The sequence below is a fragment of the Balaenoptera musculus genome, chromosome 8, assembly GCF_009873245.2.
Source record: "Balaenoptera musculus isolate JJ_BM4_2016_0621 chromosome 8, mBalMus1.pri.v3, whole genome shotgun sequence".
Lineage (NCBI taxonomy): Eukaryota > Metazoa > Chordata > Mammalia > Artiodactyla > Balaenopteridae > Balaenoptera > Balaenoptera musculus.
Window position 1 is genome coordinate 89,523,788 of NC_045792.1, and position 18,547 is coordinate 89,542,334.

Here is an 18,547-nt window from a genome sequence, read left to right on the forward strand (position 1 = left end):
GAGAGGAGTAACAGTGTCCAATTTTAGGCTTTTGAGCTCTTATGTAGACTTTGTAAAATCTGTAGGAAGAAAAAAGTGTCTTAAAATCTACACTTAAAAAATTTTCTACGAGCTAGGAACTTGAAAGAGAAATGGTGTTTTATTCTTCTGAATTCCAAATGGCTTGGTTTGGGAAGATCAGGAGTCAAAACCTAAAGAAAGGCAAAATTAAGTTTATCAACTAAAGAGAAAGAGAATGTGAAAACGAGGCTGAAAGGTATGAAGCTACTTCCAACTCAAAGGGACTTAAAGTTCTACCTGCTGGAGTGAGAAGTAGTGAGAATGTGATTAAATGAGAAACTGTCTGGGGTCCTAAGAATAAGCCCGGTGCCCATTTCTATTCCCAACATCTGCCCTAGCCTGGAGGCTAGTTGGAATGAAGTTTGTATTTGGGATGAAAAATTCATGCATCTGAAGAGCAAAGAGATGCTTGGACCACAGGCATCAGTAGAAGACAACATTGCACAGTGATAAGGGCCTTCTGCTTTACATCTGAACAGAGGCCAGGATGGAGAAGGAACAGCAGGCAATGCAGGATGTCCTCTCTCCAATATGAGGACAGCACAAGCCTCAGCTTCCCCTGCATCTGTTCTATGTAGAGGGAGAAGGAGAACATTAAACTGACTCATTTCAAATCAAGGGTCAAACATTTAAACTCAGGAATGACATAACTGACATAAAATTTGCACAATTAAGTTTCTTTTACTGAATGAAAACATAAGCTTAATTTTACTAACTTCTTTAAAACAGCTATTTTTAATTTAATTTTCATTTTATATTGGAATATAGTTGATTTACAATGTTGTGTTAGTTTCAGGTGTACAGCAAAGTGATTTAGCTATACATATACCCATTATCTTTCAGATTCTTTTCCCATATAGGTTATTACAGAATATTGAGTAAAGTTCCCTTTGCTATACAGTAGGTCTTTGTTGATTATCTATTTTATATATATAGTAGTGTGTATATGTTTACTCCATACCTGAAATATTTCCCTTAAGTACGGCCATATAACCTGTATTTTATGGTTTCTCCTCAAGTAGTCTGTCATTGTGTGAATAACCAAATTACAGGCAAAACATGAAAATGCAAACTTCAGACTAGTAAGAGGTACTTATGAACTTAAAGACATAATGACAAAAATCATTCTTTTAAGCAAGAAGTTAGCATATAATATGATATCATATCAGAGTAAAATAGTAGGAGAGAAAATGGCACATGAAATTGACCTATGCCAGAGTCATCTCCAAGGCATGGTGAATTGGAACTCCGTAAAGCAGAAATTGAAAGATGTGATATCATCAGCTTGAGCTAAAACAACAAACAGGCGGTGGGACTGCTTCCCCTTCATCTCTCCCACTGCAGAATTGTTTACTACTTGTACCATTTAGAATGCATGTTGGGCTTTTACGTTATCTAAAAAATATCTGATACTTTTAGAATTATAAGAACTTTTAGAAGCCATTTAGTCCAATCTTGCAACAATGCAGGAATCTCTTTTACAGTTAAACTGTCAGCAAATAGGCAGCTTATTTATGAATTCTTCCAAAGATGGAAAATGCTAGTAGTTCTTCAGAGTGTTCTGATACATGAAAACCTGTCCTAGCAAATATCAAAAACTCTTGTCAAATTAAAATAACACATACTGACATAAAATAACACTATGTAATGAGTCCTTTCAATATATCAGGCACATGTGAAATATTTTACTGAAGTCTCACTTCAGTGAGACTTCTGCCAACAGAAATTATTATCTGCTACAATATCAGTTGGAGAGAAGAACATATACACAAAAATTTCAGTAAACTACTATGTATAATAAATCCCTTCATAGTAACATATATACATGCACAGAGAGAGTTGTCAGATTTAAGTTGATATAATCCAAAACAATATCCTGGAATATGGCAGAAACAGTTAGTATGATAAATTGTCAACTCATTCTCCCTGGATGTGCCCTAGCCAAATCAGTTGCAAAATAATTGGAATATTTCTTTAAGGTGACCATCTATAGACTGTACTGAACAGTTTTCCTGTTATTGCTGTTCCCTTAGTTACTATTTTCACCAGCATGTTTTATTTTAAGAAAGTCTCCATCTTCACATATTTTTGTTTTCTTATATTCACTTACAGGTGGTGCTTGCTTTAGATGCAACGTGTTCTTGGAGGCTGGATCTTAAAGTGGATCTGTCAGGCAAAATCCAGAGTGCACGGGCTTAGACTGTGTATGTGCTGTTAGTCTCATCTCTTCAAAAACTGATGACAGTTACTGAATGATGTAGTAGAAGTAGCAAGAAGTGAGGTGCAGGATGTTACTAGAAACTTCTTTTCTTTAATTGAGGTAACATGGGTTTATAACATTATATAAGTTTCATCTGCTACAACATTATATTTTGACTTCTGTGCACACCACAGCATACGCACCACCAAAAAATTTAGTCTCCATCCATCACCATACAGCGGACCCCCCCTTTACCCTTTTTATCCTCCCTGTCTGGTAACCACTACTTTGTTCTCTGTATCTATGTTTGTTTTTGTTTGGTTTGTTCATTAATTTTGTTTTTGTTGTCGTCATTGTTGTTTAATAATCTACATATAAATGAAATCATATAGTATTTGTCTTTGACTTATTTCACTTAGCATAATACCCTCAAGTTCCATCTATGTTGTTACAACTAGCAAGATTGCACTTTTTTTTAGAGTTGGGGTGTATTCCATTGTATATATATACCACATCTTCTTTATCTATTCATCTGTTGATGGGTATTTAGTAATCTAACATATATTTTTGGAGGACACATCAACTCTCTTTGACATGTCTTCACAATATCTTTCTGGATATATCTCTTTCTTTAGGCAAGCAAAACAAAAGCATAAATAAACAAACAGAGCTACCATCAAACTAAAAAGCTTCTGCACAGCAAAGAAAACCATCCACAAAATGAAAAGGCAACCTACCAAATGGGAGAAGATATTTGAAAATCATGTGTCTAATAAGGGGTTAATATTCAAATATATATAATAACTCTAGCAACTGAAGAATAAAAAAACAAACACCCAATTAAAAACTGGGCAGAGGATCTAAATAGATATTTTTCCTAAGAAGACATACAGATAGCCAAAATGTACACAGAAAGATGTTCAACATCACTTATTATTAGGAAAATGCAAATCAAAACCATAATGAGATATCCCCCCATGCTCATTAGAAGGGCGATCATCAAAAAGGCAAGAAATAGCAGACATTGGAGAGGACGTGGAGAAAAGGGAACCCTCGTACACTGTTAGTGGGAATGTAAATCGGTGCAGCTACTATGGAAAATAATATGGAGATTCCTCAAATATTAGGAACTTTTGATTTAGCAGAGTAGGGTATGATGAGAGCTGCCTGAATTTGTTTTTGAGAACAAACCCAGATTTATCTTTCTTTTTACAAAATTCTGCTGTTTTAGTTTTTATTGTCATTATACAAGGTTGAAAGTACTACTCTGGTTCAAGACCTTGTCCTATCACTACTATAATATTGCAGTCTCAACTTTTTTTGGTCCCAAATGACAAAGAACTTAATTTATTTGAGTGAGCCTAGGTTATACCACATGGAGCTGGGTTCAGCCCAGGTTACCAATCCACACAATTATGAGTAAATAAATGTTTGTTGTTTTAAGACACGAAGGTTTGAACGGAAAGAAACACACGCACACACACAAGAGATCCATTAATGAATCCAAAGGAAAGCAAGTAAATAGGACAAAATAAGTGCAAATTAGGCTAGTAGAAATAAATCAAATGTATAAAACATATAAATAATTGCAATAAACATAAGTAAACTAAAGAAACTAAAAAAAGAAATCTAAATTTAGATTATACAATATGGCTAGAGTTATGATTATCTCAGGAAACATGGTAATTTTTTGTGAAATATTAGAATTCCTTTCAAAATTAGGAATGAGAACAATGTTTACTAATACTTGAGACACACCTAATACCAAAGGGTACAGAAGGCACAATTTAATATGATGGATCAAAGCAAATTAAGGTAAGTACTGTAACATGATTTCAGGTCCAAAGCAATTTTGTGGTGAAAAATAGAGGACTATGTTACTGCAGATTTAATAAAATAACCAGAAATCCAAGAGGCCTACCGTGCTATCTGAATAAATTCTGGACTGTTACTTAGGAACAATTAAAGGCTGAGCAGCAAAAAGAATGTTTCTGGGTGCTGTGACTGACCAAGACTTCAGAGACAGCAGCAAAGATTCCCGTAAACTCCTGAATTAGAGTTCATTCTGTTGCCCAATGAGAATACTGGGAACTCAAGGGTCACAGTCAGCTTCCCCTCTTTTCTACATATAGGGTTATGTTGTAATTCCTCATCAGTTGTCCTTCCCTAATTATTCCCCACACTCTACTGAAGATAAACTATTGCGGACAGTAAAGCCTCACTCTATGGTGTTTCCCATAATAATGCAGATGCCACTGATTACTGATCAAGTATACTGCCATGTGACTTTGTATGTTAAGACTAACAAAATTTATGTCATCTATGTAGACCGAAAGGTACCCGATCCTGGGTGGAGAATGTGGTCGATACCACCCTATCAATCAAGGCTGGGTGGTGTAGAAGTGTAACAGAGGTTAGAAAGATAACCAAAATTTCTGCTGAAAGGGGATTTAGAACTAATCTTCACTATATGATTCCCCTCATCTATTTGCCCCTGTTGTGAGTTGATGTGTCCTCCAAAAAGATATGTTAGATTACTAATTCCCAGCACCTCAGAATGTGAATTTATTTGGAAATAGAATTGTTGTAGATACACATTACTTAAGTTAAGATGAAGTCATGCTGGAGTAAGGTGGGCCCTTACTGTAATATATGACTGTTAAATGGAGTATGTCCTTATATGCATATGTAATATGTATATGTAATATGTCCTTATATGTATATGTAATATGCATATGTAATATGTCCTTATATGTATATGTAATATGTCCTTATATGTATATGTAATACATATATGTTATATGTAATATGTCCTTATAAGAAGATGATGTGAAGATGATGTGAAGGTACAGGCTAGAATATCATGTGATCACAGAGGCAGAGATGAGAGTTAGTCAGCTGCAAACCAAAGAATGGCAAGGATTACTGGCAACAGGAGAAACCAGTTTTGAATATCTGGCTTCCAAAGATTTTCCTGGAAATAAAATTCGCAACAGAAATTAGTGCTTGAAAGATAAAATATATTAAGTTTTCTGAGTGAATTAATTTTTTTTTCTATTCTGGTACATGAGGACTAGTTAGTATATTTTAGACCATATTAGTTCTTATTACTTTTGACATATAGCAGCACATATATAAAATCTTAGTCTACTCTGGATTTCAATTACTTTCCTAAGTTATTTTTGTGCCTTATATTTATTGATGATCCACTGTGTGCCAGGTACAAAGCCGCAGAGGAGAGGATAAAGAACATCTTCATTATTCAAGGATATTTAGCAAGATAACTTTAATGCAAAAATATATTATTGATAGATGATTATTATTTTCCCAGTTAGAGGCAAAGTGAAGAATATGTGCAAAAATAGACCAGTGAGTGGAAAGAAATATGCTCAACTTACCCAATAGTCTGAGAATATATTGTGAGAGAATCATGGAATAATGTATATATTTAAAATGGAATAATGAGACGCACCTGCAGAGAAATAAGGCAGCAACTATATATATATACATATATATGCATATATATAACAAAACAAGCAGTTTTTTCTAAATTATTATTATTTTTCTAATGACTTATTTTGTCTTTTTTAAACAAAACAACTGATAATTATTACTGATGCCTAACATATAGTTGTAATTGCGACACACTACAAAACCACTTTCAAATCTTTTCTCATTTTTATCACCAAAACTCTGTGAGATGGATTTTATGATTACTTCATTTTGCAGATGAGGAAAAAAAAAAAGCAATAAACACTCTGACATGAGTTTAGCTTAACCACAATTATACACTATTAACTGTTGGTTCCAGAATTTAATCTCAAATGGTTAAATTCCCTTGGCAATATAAAGTAGCAAATCATCCCCAAAATGGACAGTTTGGAGACAACTCTAAGCTGCAAGTCTTATGTGAGCTTTTGTTCTGGACTATTTTTTCCAAGGATGTTTGTAAAACAAAAGTATTAGATAGACATGCTAACTCTTTCTTAGGTAGAGGGAAGACTTGCTTCCTGACCAGCATAAAAAAGATAATGTCTCTTTCTAAGGCAAATATTGGGTAGGTTTGCTAGCAGCCCCTTAAAACTTGGGGTTTCCTAAGCTGGGTGTTCTTCAGCGGTAGAACATACATACCAAAACACACTGTATATATAGCATCCCTCTGGGTTTCTCCCCCTCATCCCACGGGCCTTGGGAGCCAAAAGAAACTAATGTAAACACAAGCTCAGGCTTCCTGCTTTGCTGGGAGTAACAAAATCTTTCCTCTCTGACTCAGGAGTCTTGTCTTCTACCAGCATCCACGATACTATGGCAGATTAACTTGTCAACTTGAGAACAGGAAATGATAACAGACACTCTTCACCGTTCCTGACATGCACTGTAGAGAGGCAGAAGAAATTTACCCCAGATGTCCTCTAGCTTCTAAATAAACTAGGAGGAAAAGAAAGTTATCCTATTAAAAATGAAGGAGTTGGTCTAAATTTTGCAAACTCTTGACCTAATTATTTAATTTCTAGATATTTATCCTAAGGAGATTAAAGAATGTGTACAAGGACATAGATATAAATGTATTTTTGTAATACTATTTTAGCACTATTTCAGATGACTCTGCCCTGATCAAGGCAGTGAGTGAGAGAATTTCTGGCTTAGGCAAATGGTGATTCATTCAAGTTCTGCTTGATATAAGCCATCTTTCAAGGGACTTCAATATAGCTACAAGATACTTTTTCTCATACTACTATCCACAAGATTTAATCCTAGTTCAGATCCAAGTCTTTAATCACGCATTACAATATCCCTGTTGTCACAAGTTTCCCTTAGCATCATTTGCTTTAATTTAGACTTCACTAGACAGTGTGCTCTTGTCTTCCTTCGGACATAATATTCTTTACATTCTAGATCTGATCCATCAATAAAAAACCTAAACAGTTTCAGTATTTCAATCAGCTAATTTCCTCCACCATAGTGAGTGATGCAACTCAGCGTTTTAAAGCTGACACTTTTACACTTGTAATGAAATGAAAAACAACAAATGTCCATGTTCCTCCCTCAGTCTTTGAGTTTCCTTCCTGAAAATAGACGCAGCTAGTAATAAATATAATTATCACTCAAATGGTGGACTGGCTTTTCTGGATACATGGTAAAAGTTCTCGTTCTAGAGAAAGCTAAGGAGGATCAAGTTCAAACTCTATCTCAGCAGCCTGCTATACTGCAGATCACATTTGTGGTCTAGACTCAGTATTTTTTAATTTGTTTGTTGGTTTCAGGGTTTTCCTTCTATTTCAGTCATTAGAAAGAAAGAACTGCTTACTCACGATTGGATCCCGCCCACACAACTCCCAGCTTTGGCACATAAAAGATCAGAAGAAAATGTGTCCTTCTTTTTATTTATTCCTAAATCCAACTCATTATATGAGAGTATGTGTTTGTGGCGGTGATGGGAGCTATTATCTTACATAGAGAAGTGTTTTTTAAAGTGAATACATGTCTTTTGTATTAAGTAAGAAAATAAATATCATGTACAACAAAAATAATGAAGACGGACAGGATTTTAAAGGTTGGGAGTTTAAACGAGAGGAGTAAGCTTAGACAAGTCACTCTGAGAAATGTGCTAGTCATTTTAGAACAACATTTTAGAACAATATTTTTTAAAAAAATCAAGCAATAATGGAAGCCTGCTGAAATATAATAGCATGAATTTCCTCAGTAACACTCAGTGCCTAAGATCAGGGAGTATAAAAACTGCATTACCAGAGACCAGGAGTAGAAAGAAGAAAGCAGCAGAGTGTCAAGAAATTGAGGATTTGAAGGAAGGAATAAGATTATTGTCAAATTTCTTGAATCTTTGACCCAGATTGGATAAAAAGGTAAGTAAAAGGGGAGCAAAGCTAATGATTTGAAACAACTGGAAAAGATTAACTGAAGTTTTATTGAGAATGAAGAGTGGTCCAAGTGAAGGGACAGGACAAGAATGGTGCAGTATAGGACCCTGGCCAGAGGTTAATATTTAAGATTTTGAACTTTTGTAGAAAAAAATAGTTCCCCTCATTGTGAGGAGGTCTGAAGAACAATGTGTTACTTAGAAAGTAAAGTAGAGATGGCCATCACTGGAGCTGTAGAATTCAAGAAGAGAAAGGAGAGGGTTGAAGAGGCAAGGGGCTGGAAGGGGAGGCAAGAGAAGGGGAGAGGAAGGAAGAAGAGGGGAGAGAGTGAAAATAAAAGAAGAAACAGAAAGCCCTTGGAAATCTAAATCAGCACCTAGGCAGTAGCTCTAATTTAGTTTACTAGAATAAGCCATAAAATACAAGTCTTGCTTTTTTCACCCATGTGGTCCTTGGTGTTACTGGTGAAAGCCATAAACCATGCAAATACAACCCTTGCTCTTTACAGTCAGGTTATTCTGGAGTGTACATTTCTAGAGAATTTGGACATTTTAAGACTTCTTTTGGGCTAAAGTTGGGGATATGGCTCTTACCAGCTAATCCGGTATTTTTATAGTCCCATTTGGAACGCAATTTAATCCATATCAAAGTCATTAACATAATTACATCATTTTTTTTTGCTAATTTACTTAAATTACTTCATTGAATTCTCTTAAAAAGCTGATAGCCTTACACACATGACATGAAAAGCTCAGGGCAGATTAATTGTTCACTCAAGGTAACACACAGTGATAGAGCCAATTTTGAACTGAAGAATCTGTCGGTATTTATTTTCCTTAATTAACAGTCTCTGCTGTTTCAAGCAACTGTTAAGTATAGGATAAGCTCTTCTAAAGAAAATCTGAGATCTCTGTCGTCACATAGATTAGATCCGAATCCTAATTCCACTTCATTCTAGGTGGGTACTATGAACAAGCTTACATATTCATCCATTCGTTCATTATTTGCTTATTTCTTCACTCATTTATATATCTATTCCTTCATTCATATATTTCATATATCAAATAATATTTATTGAGCACCTACTATTTGTTTAAACATTTAAGCATCAGTTGATCATTCCAGTCAAAAAAATGGGGATGTTGTTATCCATTTCACAATGTTTTCTTTTAAGAATTAAACAATCCAACATAAAATATATATATCTAATATTGTATCTTGCCCATAGTATACACTCAATAAATGATAAATATTTTATACTTATTTTTATTATACTCTGCACCCCTTTGCATTATTATGTGTATCTGATGAAGTGACTGGAAATAACAGTTTTAAGTCTAGTTGGGAAATGTCTTTACTCAGATAAATTGGAAAGAATGCAAGAAGCTATGTATAACAATTGCCAGAAGAAAATACCAAATGGAGGATGAAAATGTAAATATCAGTCTGCTTTGCACAAATATAAAGTAAATATTAGGTATCAATAAAAAGTATTTTTCTCAGATCCATAGGTATATATTATCTTCAAAACTAAGGATCAAAGTTTCAGAAAATTCTCTGTGAGAGAAAAGTCAATAGTTTAGAAAAAACTCTTTTTGCAAAATAAATGTTAGGAAATCATTTCGTTATAGAATATTTGAAAAAGTGTACAAATATATATATTTATATGTTTTTCCAAAGAATAAAGATTAATATTGTGTGAATGACAATTTATATATTTTACATTAAAACTAGTCAGTCTGTTAAAATATACTGCCAGCTCTCTATATCCATGGGTTCTGCATTCACAGATTCAACCAAACACAGATCTAAAATATATGGAAAAAAATTCCAGAAAGTTTCAAAAGCAGAACTTGAATTTGCCACACACTGGCAACCATTTACATAACACTTACATTGTATGAGGTATTATAACTAATCTAGAGATAATTTAAAGTATATGGGAGAATGTGCATAGATTATATGCAAATACTACATACACCATTTTATATAAGAGACTTGAGGATCCTTGGATTTTTGAATCTGCAGAAGGTCCTGAAACCAATCCCCAGTGGATACTAAGGGACAACTGTATTTCTATCTAGTTTCTCATGTGTAAGCTCTTCAGAAGTAAGTCCCACTACTTTTTTTAAATATACAGTTTATCCTTGAAAAACACAGGAGTTAGACCACCTCAAAGTCGAAAATCCACTTACAAATTTGTGGTTGGCCCTCTGTATCTATGGTTTCATATCCTCTGATTCAACCAATCTCAGATTATGTAGTACTGTAATAGTATGTATTTATTGAAAAATATTCAGGTACAAATGGACCCATGCAGTTCAATCCCTTGTTGTTCAAGGGTCAAATGTATATAAAAGTTATACACTATTTTCTCAGTTCTTCTTGATTGTGTACATTTCTCAGTTACATAATTAGGAACTTTTGACTTTTTAACTCAAGTTCCCTTAGTTATTCTTTCCATCATGACTCAAAGTGACTTTTTACCAGAAACCAGAGCAACGCTATCCAAATAGTCCCATTACAGGTAATAATATGCCATGTAATACCTTTATATAAGAATGTCATGAATGAGAATTATGTGGCTGGGGGAGAATTAATATTTTTGGTCTAAATTGACCAGTACAATGTTTATATCAGTTTGAGCAAAATAGAAGCTCTATGGATTGTAGAGTCAGTCATCCAGTAAGCAATAATATCAATTAATATACTAATTGTCAGCTGAATATAAAGATCAGAAGCAATCTCTTTACAACTTTGATTTTGTCACTTATGAGGTTATTTGTAAATTCTGGAATTTTGTCAATAACTCTTGATCCAGGGGCTATAGATCTTGTAATAAATAAATAAATAAATAAGCAAACACTTGCCTTGAAAATCCATTGACTCTTTCGTTCTTTTCAGTACATTGGTGTGCATGTCTTGGGGCCTGCAAATGAAGTTCAGGGATCAGTTTGACTTACTCTATTGTTTATTACAAAAACCATATTATTTGCTTTGTACTTCACTACAAACACCACCACCCTCTAGCTAGTCCTCTCCCTCTTCACATGAAAAATACTTCTGATTGAACATTAAAAGGTTTGGGGTTGTAAACATCTATGATTCCTTATTTAATTATTTATTGTTTAAAAAATTATAAAAGGTCATGCAAAAATCAGGTTTTCTTATCTCCAAAGAGAAGAGTTTATTTTTTTTTACACTCTAAACAAGAGGCTTTCTATCTGTCACTTATGAATATTCTCAGATACTGGAATTTCTGTGTGTTTTTCACATTTTATGATACATTATGTACAATAAAAACTTCCCTTCAAATATTCTAAAGAACAACATATTTAAATTACCGCCACCATTCTAATTGTTTTTCAGAGTGTTCAACACTCAGTGCTCTGATGATAACTGATTCCAAGAATACTTGTACACAAACCTCATAGCTTACAATGTATATGCTGCAAATAACGGTTCAAACAATTAAAATTAAACTCTCCAGTTCAATTACTGAAACCTCCTGCACATGGATAACCTTGACAATAATTGGCACTTGTCATGCCACCAATCCTCTCTGCTATTGAATGAATAATTACCGAGTGTCTGTCCATAGCAATAGAAAAAACAAAATCTTGGATTCCTATGAGATATCCCTTTTTCAAAAAGCAATATAGAAATGCCACCTGAAATATATCTATAAAATTGTGTTTGACTCTAACACCGGTGCTTGGAAAAGGAGGATAACATATGTTTAGCTTTACATATTTCAGGGAAAGGAGCACTTGGATAGAGTGAGCTTGATTGGAAATGCTACGTTATCAACCATGATCCGGTGAAGTGTTTTACAAGAGAAATTTTTATTGTACTAAGACTCTAGAGTGTTGAACCTTAACAGTAAATTGAATCGCTTACAAAGCCATGCCAGATGTTATTCATATCAGTTGCTAATTAATGCATACACTTCATTTAGAGGAACTTAATATTGAGTTATTAAAATGGGAGACTGTCAGTTTCAGAAATGATTGATGGCTAGAATTAGAAAGATTTAAGAGTTAGGTTTGAAGCAGTACCTAGAACATTTCTAGTGTGGATTTTTCAAGGTGGAAAATTATCAATAATCTTTTTTCATCATTCTACTAAACTTGCAGTAGGTACCTACTATATCCAAGACCCTGATATAGGTATTGTGATCTGTCCTGAGATGGGTACTGATTCATAACTGAGTTATGGATCATGCTCTCAAACAATCCAGATAAAAATTATATATATATCCACATGAAAATGCTGAGGCTGAATAAAATAAATACTATAAGAAAAGTGAACTACTGAGATAGATCACTTGCTATTGAAACAAATGAGCTTAATAATTTCGGGGTCAGTATCCATTTGGTAAGTCTTATAACATTTGGTCTTTTAAGATCTAGTCACATAAACCCAATGCAGGAAAAGTATTACTAAACATAGGATGATACTGAATTAAGGAAATGAGCTGGCCTGCAATAGAATCCCAGTACATTGTTTAAGATTTTCAGTATGTGAAATGCGTAAAGCTTGGGCTTGGAGAATAGGATGGTTAGATGAGATGATAAAGCCAGTCATAAATGGATCTAAGTGACAAACTCAAAGTTCAGATTTTACTTCATTGACAGTGGGGAACACTTAAGTTTTCTGAACAGAGGATGATACCTAAGGATCTAAGTTTTTCTCAAAGAGCACTGGAAAATCCACTGTAGAAAAACAGATACAGTCCCATTATTGCAAAGATGGCCTTGAGTTTTGTGACATCCACTAAGGGTATGCATTCCAATTAATTTCCAAGCTAATGATCTTGACCTCTTTAACACTAGGCTGCTATAGTATTAAAGTAAAGGGCTAGAGTATCCAAATTTTCAATAGAACCATTAGGACTTGACTAATACTTTTGGATCAAATTACAATTGAGTTGACCTAGAATCGCAGAACTCTTCTGTGGGATTTTTTTTTTTTTTAAATAAGATCTTAATAAGACTTTGATACCGAGGTAATGCTTCTAGATATAATAGAGCTTATTTTCATTTGCATTCAAATGAGAAATTTATACCATGCATATGCAACTTTTGAAATACTGACTTTTAAAAATTTAGGGAAGAAAGACAAAAAAACATCAACCTCAACTCAGTTTGCATTTCAGTGTATAAGCTCTAAGTGGTTTAAGTATCTCAGTTGAGAAGTCAAAGTTGGCATGAAATCATAAAACATTTCCTTATTTTCCCAGTCAGAGTTCTGAAGTGAAACTGTATAATTCATGGCTTCAAACTGAGAAGGCAATGTCCAGTTTTCCTTCTACTATAACTAAAATGCTCTTAGCTTTAGCTCGGCCAAGTTCCTGCTTCCTGGCATTGGAAATAAGGGCCAGATGGCCACCCAGAATTATCAGCCCCCCATGGCGATGAACAAGTGACAGATTTGCTGAGTGATCAAGCATAATTTAAAGTCTTTTAACCATTGAAATCCACAATATCATAGTGACAGACTCAATCATTAAAAAAAAAAAAATGCCAATAATTACCTGCTCTGTCCCCCACCTTCTCCCCACTGGACCAAATAAATACTCAAACTTCCACTGCTTAGGTATAAAACCTCTTTGCATGTCTCAGGTATAAAATTCCTTACCACATATCCAAAATGAGAAAGATACCATCCAGACCATAGGCAGGTAAATAAAATAGAGACTTGTGTGTCTTCCTGGAGGAGACTAGATATCCCCACATAGAGAAGTATCAAAAAATTGTGAATTCCCTACATAATTAATAGAGCTTTGCAAAAGATACCAAGATAATTCAAGGGAAAAATGTAATCTTTTTAAAAAATGGTGTTGACAATGTTCATTGCAGCTCTATTTACAATAGCCAGGACATGGAAGCAACCTAAGTGTCCATCAACAGATGAATGGATAAAGAAGATGTGGCACATATATACAATGGAATATTACTCAGCCATAAAAAGAAACGAAATTGAGTTATTTGTAGTGAGGCGGATGGACCTAGAGTCTGTCATAGAAAGTGAAGTAAGTCAGAAAGAGAAAAACAAATACAGTATGTTAACACATATATATGGAATCTAAAAAAAAAAAAAAATGGTTCTGAAGAACCTAGGGGCCGGACAGGAATAAAGACGCAGACATAGAGAATGGACTTGAGGCCACGGGGAGGGGGAAGGGTAAGCTAGGACGAAGTGAGAGAGTGGCATGGACATATATATACTACCAAATGTAAAATAGATAGCTAGTGGGAAGAAGCTGCATGGCACAGGGAGATCAGCTCGGTGCTTTGTGTCCACCTAGAGGGGTGGGATAGGGAGGGTGGGAGGGACACACAAGAAGAAGAAGATATGGGGATATATGTATATGTATAGCTGATTCACTTTGTTATAAAGCAGAAACTAACACACCATTGTAAAGCAATTATACTCCAATAACAATGTTAAAAAAAAAAATGTTGAAATGATTGGATACCCATACGCAAAAAAAACCTTGATATTTTCTTTTCTCTCTCTCTCTCTATATAATATATATATATATTTAAGTATTGAAAAATTTATTAACATTTAATTTGAAAAGCTTTACACCTGTGACACACTAAGATATAGGAGTGTTACTTCTTAAAAAAGTTATCCTTTAGGGTTTGGTCTTTGTTTTAGAAGTTGTGGAGTTAGGGTATTTTTTGTTCAGTGCTATAAGAATTTTTATATTATACAAATGAAATAGATCATATACCTAAAATTAACAGCTAAACTATACAACTTCTAGAAGAGAATATAGGAGAAAATCCTTGTGACGTTTTAGACAAAAATTTCTTAGAACACAAAAAGCAATAACCATAAAAACAAACAAAAAATGTGGGTCCAGTTGCCTACAGGTTTATTTGTTTTTCTGGGGCAATTTCTTCAGAGATTCATTACAGTCCATTTTATTCTACAATATAGTTTTGACAAAACTTTCTATTTTGCTAAACTATGAAATCCCTGAGGGCAGAAACCATTTTTTAGACATCTTGGTTGTTATGGGGCATCTAATACAGTGTCCATCACTTTAAAAATAATAAATGTATACTAGAAAAAAAACACAGTAGACTAAGATTTCTTCCATTTATTTTATTGCTATTACTATAAAACACTAAATCTTTATATATCTTTATACATATTAATAGATAATATATATATGTGTGTATTTATTTATATACCTGGAACCATACATCTTGTCATTGGAGTTCCATGGAACCAAGCCAGGGCATTAGTTTCCTTTTATGGGAAATAAAGAGATCTCTTCTCAACCATAGATTTATGCTTCCATGGTTTTATATTAATATAGCAAAATCTTTAGTATGCAGCCTTTTATCCATATGATATTCAATTTGTCTCTTCTTTCCTTCATGAGCAAATACTCAGAAAGACTTATTTACTCTACCACCTCATATATGTAGAGACTACTGTGGCTAGGAAAGCATGTCCTTCAGCAGCAAGATCATTAAGTCTTATGAATTCTAGATGGGTTGAAGCTGTAAGACTGTGACAAAATCTGCTTTCTTGTAGGAGTTATTTATAATAATCCTCTTCCCATTTGATCCATTTACTCATAACAGTAAAGTTTATCATTGTCCTTATTTCTTGTGCCGACCTTAAAGGCAGCAAGAAATGCACATATTCCTGAGACAAGAAAGGTTACCACGAACCCCACTCTTCTATTCCCTTCTGGAGAGAATCATAGCAAACACCCCTACTACTCTCTGCACAGGATCGTCTTGGAACAAGTTTTAACTTTAAAATAAGGATACATTTTCTGAAAGTCCCTCAGGAGATGTCAGGAAAAGAGGAAGATAGAACTCTAGAGATAAGTAAATTATTTCTTTACAAAGTTATTAAATTATTAAAGTTTCATGGTGTGCTATTGCAAGAACAAACTTGTGTCTGTAAACTGGATTAAAAGGATGTCACCTTCAAGCTTCCTCTCATTATTATTTGATGTGTGTTGAGCACCAACAGGAAGCTTTGATAACTTTAGAATCACCCTAAATTGTCAACATTACAGTTGAAGGGGGGAAAAAAAAAAAAAAAAAAGCAGTTCCTCTGGTTCTTAGTGGAGCTGGATTGGTTCTATGGAGGATTTGAAGGAATTTTGCCCTGGCTGTATACTACATAAAAAAGCTTTCTTGAGTGCCCTAATCTTGAACTAACCAATGATACTAAAAATCTATAGTGCTTATTCAAAGATAATGCCCCTTTTATATAACTATGTGCCCACAATATTGTCTCTTCCTATATCCAGGTCTGCATCACACTTCTCCCTACAGCTAAATCCATGTACTCCCATATCAAGGCTATCCCTAGGGTTCTTCCTACTGTTGTGTACCTGCCATCTAAAAAGAGGAAAAAGTTGCTTCCTCTTCTCTGTTAACTTGATGTTTTACTGGACTACTGTCCCATGCTTATTACTGTATTGTCTATTTTGCACATTCTGTCTGTGATGTTGAAAGCCCAGTAGCATCACTTCCTTAACAGGAAAATATATATATATGTATACATATATATACACATACATACATATATATACACATACACACATACATACATACGTATATCTCACCTTCACATACACTAGTCTTCTTTCTTTTCCTCAAACGTATCATACTTATTTTCACCAGTTTCCTTTTCTTAGAATCCTCTTTTTTCAAAATGTTGAATATCTCATTCCTCCTTATTTTACAGGTCTTTTCCTCAGATAAGATACCTACACAGTATCTAACAGTAGATACCCAGCTAGTCACTATCTATAGCATAACATCAATTATTTCTCATTATAATACATATAAGTGCTGGATGTTATGTATATATGTACAATTTTCACTTCCATACCAAGACCCAGTCACCACAATGTCATCTGTGAAAGTAGAGATCTCATCAGTCTGTTCATACCTATTAAATCTAATGTTTAGAATAATGCCTAATATCCTATGGATATTTTATAAATGTTGATTAAGTAAGAAAAGGAATAAGGAAAGAGTCTATAGAAATAGGCTTTCATCTTGATAATCCCACTATTGGTAGGAAGGGCATCCACAGTGCTGATATCACTTCTCTCAGAGCAAACCTTATTTTCTTCCCTCATAAAATAAGCAGTTAGGAACCGCTTAATCTTCACAAGGCACTGTGGAGCTTAAATCCTGCCCTTCTTAGGATCACACAGTCTAATCAAAGAAACAATATATGTTAATAACTGACTACTGCATAATATGTTAAAAGAGAAATACAAGTAAAGTCCATGGGATTTCAGAGGTGGATGAATCTACCTCTGGTTGGGTGAATCAAAGAGGGTCTGTACAAGAAAGCGTCCAAAGCGCACTTAAAAAACAATGTAAAGGTGATTATGGCAATGAGTCAGACAGAGAAAAGAGAGTACCTGAAGGTCAGATCGGCAAACTACGATTGAAAGGGAAGTATTTAGAAGATTGTAGGAAGAGCATGAATGCTATTGAAAGACAGGATTAAAAAGTCAAGCTGTAATCTGCAGGCCAATGTTTTGTTAAAATGGAATACTTGTATCCCTGAATTTATTGGGTATAAAAGGACCCAAATGTTATATATTTCACATAAGCTTCAATTAATATTTTTTCTATATCATAATTAATTTTAAATATATATTAGAAAGAAATGCAATGTGCATTTAAACATATATTCAATATGAAAATATAACATGAGATTTCAAAAAAAAAAAGTCTAGACCATAGCAAGTTACTTTAGGATATTTTGGTGGAAAAAAATTTTTTACAGTAATGCCAAGCAGCAGTTAGCACACTTGTTCACAGATCAAATCCATCTTTCTTGACTTTGTGAAAAAATCTTATTGGAATATATGCAAGCCCATTAATTTAGATATCATCTATGACTGCTTTTGCATCACAATTGCAGATTTGAGCAGTTGTAATGGAGACCAGATTATATACTGCAAAACTTAAAGTATTTACTATCAGGCACTCTAAAGAAAAATTTTGCTGTCCCTTGCTATTGGCATTCAATGTTTTTCAGAAAGTAAAATGTAATTATAATAGTGATTTGGAACTTAATTGCATAGAAACATGTAATATGAGAGAAAAATAAATACATTCCAGAAGCAAGGCAATAGATTAGGGAAAAATCAGAGTCCAAGATAATGTTACAAGGATCTGGAAAAAAAGTCATGGTAACAAAGCGGAAAGGAAGGAATAGATAAAAAAAAAAAACTTTAGCAATTGTAGAACCTCATGCCAAATAAATAATGGCATGAAGAAAATGAAAGTTGATTGAGTTCTAGCGTCTAAGCTACTGATGGAAGCCAAAGTAGGAAACCCAGAATGATATGTTTGGAGAAAAAAATCATGTAATAGAAATGTTTGATTGGAAATTTCAA